The following is an 8,572-nucleotide window of genomic DNA, read 5'->3' on the forward strand; positions in this document are numbered from 1 at the left end:
TAAAACAAAATTCCTCTTAGTTCTGGAAAAACAACTCAAGCACATTTGTCATCACTTTGTTAGCACCAATTTCATTTATTAGGTCAATCTGATCAGGCTGCTTAGAAAATTAAAGTCATTTTTCAAATGGAATTATCATTTCAATAAAATAAATATTCTTAAAATCATGCTGTTAAACTTGTTCTCAAAATAGTGACTTGTGGCCCTAAATTTCAGGGAAAGTTATGATAATAACTAATGCTTTCTCCACATAAACTGCTCCTTTAAATTGGATACAATTAATTACTAAAAGACTAAAATATTGACATCAAAACCACCGATGACCATTAGAAATAGTTGAGACACCCCTGGCAGGATTGCAATGCTGGTAAAATTCCATTATTGAAATGTACTAAAATGTTGGATTTATCTCAGGTGAGATTATGTAGTAGACACATGTTATGTAAATAATGCTTGTATTTTACTTTGGGACATCACTCCTTCACTCTTAGTCCACGTCTTTATGTAGGATGACTTCACTTCTGAAATCTAGGAGAAGCCACAGGATTCATGCCTGGCCATTGAAGTACTACCAGTAACGTGTTTTGAGAATTATTGGAAAAGAGGGATTTTCCACTGCCTTGGTTACTAAGTAGCAGCATGGAATTTGGGAACTTCCGGGGCCACTAGAAAGAAAGTACCTACCTGACAATGAAGGTAACATGGAGCAAAGAAAGCATGGCCGTGGTGGGGGACAGATAGGGTGGGGCAAAAACAAAAACAAAAGAGTCCTGATGAGTGTTGAGTCCCTGAATACAACCATACCTGAAGGTAAACTGTAGGACTTCAGGGTTTTATGAAGTCAATAATTCCTATTCTCTTTTTGTGCTTGACTCTATTTGATTATATTTCTACAACTTTCCAACTTCAAATAGCTAATTAATAGAAATAAGAATTCAGAACTTTTAGCTAATCTAATAGATGTTTATTGAACTCCTACTTAGGGCTTTAGACTTAATCGCTCAGCTCTGATTTTATATAATCTAATAGAATACTGTTTTCATGTTCTATATGATGTAAATTATAGTGATGCATAAAAAAAGTGTGCGTTTGTAAAAAATGTTACATTTGTTTAAATAGGATAAAAAGTAACATCTCCAGGCAAAAGGAACATGCACATTAGTTTTCCTTCTGTTCTTGCAACAATAGGTGTGTCATTTTTGTTTACAGACCTAAAATGCTAATAAAGGCAAATCGGTTTCTTAAAATTAAAATGTAAAATTACACATGAATATTGAAATGATGCGGCTGGAGGGCTGGATGCTTTGTAGAAAAGATCCTTTGTAGCATTTAGTAGCATTTAGTCTGCCATGTCAGCCAAGCTTGAATGAAGCAGCAAGTTCAGCGAACTCAGTCACATGCAATATCATCTTTTGCAAACATATTACGTATCATCACTGATACCTTTTATATTCTACTGATGTTTATTATGTTGCATGAATGGATTGGCTAGTTCATAGAGACAGAGGGCAACACTGTAGAAAATAACATTCTTATTTAAAAACAAATAACAAATAACATAATGTCCTCAGTGTGGTTAAATCACACAATGTCAACATTATCTGTAAATTATAATGGCTCACTAATGTTGAAGACATCAGGATGAGATATCAAAGCCATCTCACATTTGAACCAGGAATACAGCTATTCTCATTAAGAAGCATCAACATCCAAATGACTTTGAAAAAAGAAGCATCCATTCTAGTTTCTCTCCCCTTTCTACACTGACTTTCTAAAACACATCAAATTTGTTGAAATCCACAAAAAATTTGAGAGATGAGGTACAGAGCAAAAGGGCGAATGGCTAGAATAAAAGTGAGAATCGAGCATACTTTTGATATTGCCCTTTGCATTGTTATTCTTTCCTCAATTTCTCCTATGAATGAGAACTCTTAATAGAAAATAAAGTGACTTTTTTTGTCTCTTCCTTCCATCTTTCACATTATGACATTATGTCACATTTCCTTTCAAACTTTCCCTGTCAACTTGAATAGTTAGTAATTCAGAAGGTTCTTTTATGTGACTGCTGGTGGGGGGAGTGAGGTCATAATTCAGATGTTATGTTTTCCTTTGGGTCAGTGCACAAATTTCTTTCCTATCTAACAAACAAATGATGACTCTAGATCAGAAGGATCAAGATCAAACTCAAACACCCTAAATGGATGGGTTTCCTTTTTCATCTAACAAAAGAGGAAATGCCACTTCCCCACCCCTTCCTCTGAAAATGCATGGCCCACTCCTTTCCTCCCTGGAGCTGGAGAGAACAGGGGGACAGAACAGATAGCTCATCTATTTGGTCGTGGTGTTTTATGCACCTAAATTAACATGCTTCTTGGGCTTACTGATAACCCTTCAAGGAAGATGTAAATCTATTTCCTCAAGGTCCTAATTGGGAGTTTTTTGTCTAGAATAAATCTGGAAGTCCTAATGACAAGAAGAAATTCCTCATGTACAAACAAATAAAACACTACCACAACAACAAAATCTTAGAAATAGAATGAACTTGTGTCCAATTATCAAGACAAAAAAAATGTGTGTGTTTGTGTGTGTGTATGTGTGTGTGTGTGTGTGTGTGTCTGTGTGTGTGAGAGAGAGAGAGAGAGAGGGAAACAGAGAGAGAGAGAGAGAGAAAGTCTTGATTCTTTGTATCTCTTGATAGATGGATGACGTTTGCCTAGGACAACCATCATGGTATTACAAAACTGTCTCGACAATGTCATATATTGCTAACTTCTTGTTTCTTTTTGTTTAGACACAGTAATAATTAGCTTAAATACAAACTCTAGTCCTCATGTTGAATTTTCTCTGCTTTGTTTCAGGATAGTATGAGCATGACTGTAAGAATGACAGCTCATTATTTCATGTGAAAGCCTTCTTATTTCTTTAAACACCAACCATCATCCCCACAAAAATAAAAACTAAACTACACTGAAAGCAATTCAATGAACAAAGGGTAGACATCTCTGATGCACGGTTTAGAAATAGAAACCAATTTGAAATTACGCAAATCTGAAGTTGGCTCATAGTTTCTCCATTTATTGAATGTGTGAACACAGTTCTTCTTTTCTAAGAAGGAAGAAAAGACACCATGGGTATTCAATGAGGTGCAGTTATTAAACCCTGTGGCTCATATTGCACACATGCAAAATATGTTAGTTCTTTCCAATTTAATTCGAAAAGATTTTTGAAAGTTTCCTTCATGCCAGACACAAAGCTGAGCCGTGTGGATAAGATGGGTGGGAATGTGGTCCGAGTGACAGGTCTCTGCAGAGCCTGGCCAGGGGGGCACCACCAGCTACCTGGACACAACAGCCTGCTCTTTCTCAGAGCCCTCTTTCTCTTCTAAGTGAAGACTTTCCTCAAGCCTCTGTCCTCTACCCTATTCTCTCTCACATTTTTTCCTTCTCTGGTAAACTTATTCATTCTAATCTCAGCTCTGTGAAGCTAATTTCCAAACCCAAACTGGAGTTTTCTCCAACTCTCGAAACCAACTCCATGAGATTACAGATCTGTAATTGGAAATATAGAAATAGGAATTCATCTTCTTTTCTGCCCAGAGCAGTTCCTTCTGATATCGAGGTTTTTGTTAATGACTATCGCTTGCAGGCCACTCTCCCAATTAGGAGGTTATAAGAAGTGAGAGAAGTATGGTGCAGTGATTAAGAGCAAGGTTTATGGGGGAAGGCTGCCCAGGTCCAACCGAGCTCTGTCATTGGAATAATAAAGTGCCTTAACACCTTAGCCTCATGTTGCTGCTGTACAGACGAAATTTTACAGTTAATAATACTGTGTCGTCTATTTGAAAGTGGCTAAGAGAGTGGATCTTAAAAGTCTCATTGCATACAAAAAATTAAGACCGTTTATGGTGATGGGTGTTATTACGATGCGCATTTTGCAACACATACAAATATTTAATCATTATGCTCTACACCTGAAACTATACGATGGTAACTGTCAAGTATATCTCAATAAAAATAAGAACATTTTATAACATGCGTACGGTTCTTAGGATAGTGCGTGGCATATGGCTAGCACTGTAAAGGCAGTTTATGTTGCAGCAAACGCTTTTATTTGCTGCTGTATAAGTATACACTCAGGATTTGTGCCAGGATGGAATTAGGCTCCTTTCCCCTGTGTTTCCGCCTGTCCGATCACCTGATAATCATGAAACTCTAATCATCATTCTCCAAAATCTACCAATCTGCTGACAACTATTTCCAATAGATAGATAAGGCTTTTTCTTCTTTACCCTTAACATATTTAATAATTTCTGTGCTTTCTGCTTCATAGTAACACTGTTTGTATGCTAATCTTATCCATTTTAATTAGTAAGATATTAAGATCAAGAAACTCTTCTTTACCCACTTTTGAATCATCAAAATATATATTTTTTGAATCTTCAGAACAAAAGATCCTTCACTGCAGGGATTGGATTGTAAAATTACTTTGAACTGAATGAAAAATATTACTCTACAAAATGTTAGAATGGAATCACATGTCACTAAGTTGTATACTGGATGTCCTGCAATTTCTTTCAGTTGTAGCTGCATAATTTGTATGAAAAAAAAGCTATTTGGGATTTTACTATGTTATTGTGAGCAAATTCCACTTACCTGAGAACGTATTGTGAATGGACACAATGAATAATTGAGGTAAAGTCCCAGGACACTCATGTGGAGGAGTTGATGAATTACTTAACCCATCAATTTTACAATTTTACAGCCCTTCCCCGCCCCCCCCCCCCAGAATAAGACTACTAATAACAACTGGTGACTGGACTTTATTGATTAAGGAATTTAAGTGCATATTTAGGAGAGAGATCTTAAGATGACTGATGTTCTTTGCTTGGTGTGACCTTTATAATGTGAAGTTTTTTCTTCTTAAAAGTTAATACAGGATTGTTAGGGCAGGGGACATTGCAGGATATGTTCTGCACTCAGTGTAACATTAGGAAGGATGATAGAGTCGCCGATAGGAGGAGACAGAGGCATGAACCCAAATCTGGCAGAGAAACAACTTTTCTGGGGTTGGGACATAGGGTATGAGCACTAAGCTTTCACTAACACTTCCACTTGGGCTTGTATGTCTTAAGAGATCTTAGTAGGCAAATCGGGAGGAAAAAGCTACTGATTTTGTAGCCTACTGAGCTTCCTTGTCAGTTTCCAACCGTTCCTTATCCTATGTTGGAAGCATGTGGTGTTTTCTGCCTGGGGCCACAGCTAAGTTCTCCATTTATTATTTCACTAATTCCTTTTCCCAATATATTTTAAGCACCCACATCGTTCATACATAACAGTAGGTACTAGGGGTAGAATGATTAATGAGATAGGGTCCCTGCCCTCACAGACTCAGAGACAGGATTAATTTTAATTAATTAATTAAAGACAAGATTAATTTCAATACTCTGAGATAGTCTCCCTCCTATTTCCAAAGTAATTATACTTTTCATTCATCCAGAAATGTGAAAACTGACAAGTCTTGCTTTATGAGTGAGATTCATGGTTCTGCAGATGTTGTGCTGGCCTTTAGCTCTAGACTTCACGACTATTGTTTAGTTTTGTTGGATTTTGGAAAATGTCTTATATCGTCTCATTTTCCATTAACGGTTTTTAAACCCGATAGCTTCTGCAAACCAATAATATCATGTCAGCATTCAAATATTTACTCAAAAACTCTATTTAATCACAAGAGCACTGAATCCTTTATTTTTCTTCTACTTGGGTGTATCTCAGGATCTACCTGTGAAAATGAGATCTTGGTGCAAGCACTGGAAAATTTTGAAATCATATTTAGTCTCAACTTTTGTGGAGATGCCCCTCCTTTGATAAAAGGCAGCTGTTTGGGTACAGGAACTGATTATTCTTGAAGTCGTTCTTAATAGCTTCCTAGTTATTTTGCTGACATTTGTCAAAGGCTATACAAATTTAGCTTTCTTGGAACAGGGATGGAAGAAATGTTATAATAGTAGATTTCCTGAAAGCACCATGGAATTTATCTTGATGCTATAATGGACACTTGGTAGCCACAGATGTGGTCACACAAATCTTTTGTACCAATGATTCAATCTGTATCTTTGTTTGAGCAATAATATCCAGAAATCCAGAAGATGAAGCAGAGAAGTTATACTTCAACAAAATGGAAGAAGCAGAAAAAATCAAAAGTATAGTTGCTGAGCTGTTTAGAGGGAAGTTGAAAAAAACGCCTAGCCTTATTTACCACACCGTCAAAACAAACAGTTGAAAAAGACCATAATTTAGCCAAAATAGTCATGTCTGATACAGTATCTGCACAGTGTAGTGTAAGTAGCATAAAAATTAAAGTGGAACCGAATCAGGTTTAAATTCCTGTTTTGCCATAGCGCTACTTTTGTGGGACCTTACTTACCAACCTTCACTTTCCTCAGCTGTAAAGTTAGACTATATAATACTTACTTGTTACAAGACTTAAGTAAAACTAAGTATGTAATATATGGATCATAGCATCCGATGCACTCGATAAACAAATGTAGTCCTCCCTGGAAAAAATATATATCAACCAATTATAAAGAAAATTTTCCAAAATATTTTTTTTCTATTGAGATAAGTACAATTGTTGTTTGTGAAGAAATAGTTTTTAAAAACTCTGCCAAATAATTGAGGAGAATGGTCTTTCTAATTCATTTCTAACTCTGTTCACAATTGGATTTCTGAGCAGCAACATGACATTTATTCTATTTTCCTCCGCATTGGAATAAGCACACTTTAAAATGTATCCTATTGATCAGGAATCGTCTTGACTCCCATGAGCAATCTTTTCACAGCTGTGTCTATGTAAGTAAACAACACAAAGAATTATGAAATCCCTTCAGTTATTAGAGTACATGCAAGAGTTCCCTGGCTTCCATTTTGAACTAATATGCATCAATGGTGCATACAGGAAGAGCATCCAGGTTAAATATAGCTGTCTGTTAAACAGCTCTCCTGAAGAATTGAACACTTGTGGTTAATGGTGACCCTCCCTGCACTTTGCTATTGGGTGTGACTTTCAGTGAAACTTCATATCCAATAAGATCTCCCTGGGGAAATCAGTTCTGAACATTGGAACTCTGCCCTCAGCTAGATGGGGCCATGTTTACAGATACACTCTATCAAGGCTCTCCCAATGGTAACCCCTATTTGATAAAGTTGAAGAGATATGTCCTTAGATTGCTCAGTCTGGAGAGCAAAAGAAGAAAATTATAGTCTGTATTTGTTATATTGGGGAAAAGTACACATATGTGCCTCATGTCATGCAATCTTGGCAAGAAATCTTTTACAAAGGCTTCACTAGAGATATATAAATATGTCTATTCACATTTGTCATGTTAGAATAGTTTTGAAATTGCATCATGTACCTCTGGGTTGAAGAATCATTATTGGAATCTTCATGATGGTAAGTGTTTATATAGCCCTTACTATATGACAGACACTGAATATACAAAGCTCTTTACAAATGTTAATTCATTTAATTCTCTCTCCAGCTTTATGATCAGTTTCATCAATTATGAAGGAAATGTCAGCTGGGACCCAGAGGAGGAGCCATCTCAAGGTCATTGAACAAGTGTGGTTCCGCCTTGTCCTTAATTGTTTTTCTACATCAAACCATCTTTTCAAAAAGTTACTTGATTCTAAAGTTGAAAATGAAAATGTTAAATAAAACCTTCTCCTAATTTAGCAGAAAAATGTTGTACCCAGAAAGTTCCTTTTGTATTTATTCCACTATTTTATCAGACATGTTGAAAGACCAGATAGCTGGGTTTTTTTAGCGGGGGAGAATTAGAGAAAGGGCATATTTGTCACCTTCCTAGTTACATACAGTTTGCAGATTGGTTGCCAACATTTTAAATCTTCCCCAAATTACTTAATAGTAAAGAAGGAATTTTATCGAATATTAGGACATGGCAGCATCTGTAGACACAGTGTTTTTTTTTTGTTTGTTTGTTTTTTTCTGTTCAGGACATAGTGATTCAGTTTGTTTTCCATATATACATGAAATAACGGATCACATAGGTGGGAACTTAACCCAGAAGTGCTATAAGAAAATACACTGTCAACTAATAGAAAATATGTCTGCAATCCTTGAAGGATGTGATGACAGACTGGAAGCATTTCTGTGGACATAGCAGTATCTATTTATTCTATTTTCATAATAGAACAGGGTCTTTTGGCTTAGAGTACACTTTAAGAGGTAAGGAGAGAATATATTTTGGAAGGAGAATGGATGTAAATGTTTTCAGAGAACATGAAGAAAGAGAAAATGACTCGCAATGTGACAAAGCAGGTATGGGAGAATTTTAGACAGTATCAACCAAAGGTTAGCGTCTCTCAAAGTCTTTCTACCGGGACACAGATCCAAATACATGTTTTATGTTGTAATGTTGAGTTTGATGAAGGTCAGAGCTATGTCGTAGCCATGGTCTACAATGCTAAAAATGACGTCTCTATTATTTTCATCCTCATGTTACCTTTGAAAAATATTCCTGCAAATACCTAAAAGTCATACATGTCATCTACAT

General features: G+C 36.2%; 1 long non-coding RNA gene across 2 annotated transcripts in view; it reads left to right on the plus strand.

Annotated features, from left to right (window-relative positions):
• Positions 1-8,073, plus strand: part of LOC123379664 — a 32,773-nt gene extending 24,700 nt beyond the window's left edge. For both annotated transcript variants that reach the window (XR_006584421.1, XR_006584422.1), the window contains exon 5: positions 7,538-8,073. This is a non-coding gene — a long non-coding RNA (uncharacterized LOC123379664). The remainder of the gene's footprint in view (positions 1-7,537) is intronic.
• The last annotated feature ends 499 nt before the right edge of the window (positions 8,074-8,572 follow it).

The sequence above is a fragment of the Felis catus genome, chromosome C1, assembly GCF_018350175.1.
Source record: "Felis catus isolate Fca126 chromosome C1, F.catus_Fca126_mat1.0, whole genome shotgun sequence".
NCBI classification, from domain to species: domain Eukaryota; kingdom Metazoa; phylum Chordata; class Mammalia; order Carnivora; family Felidae; genus Felis; species Felis catus.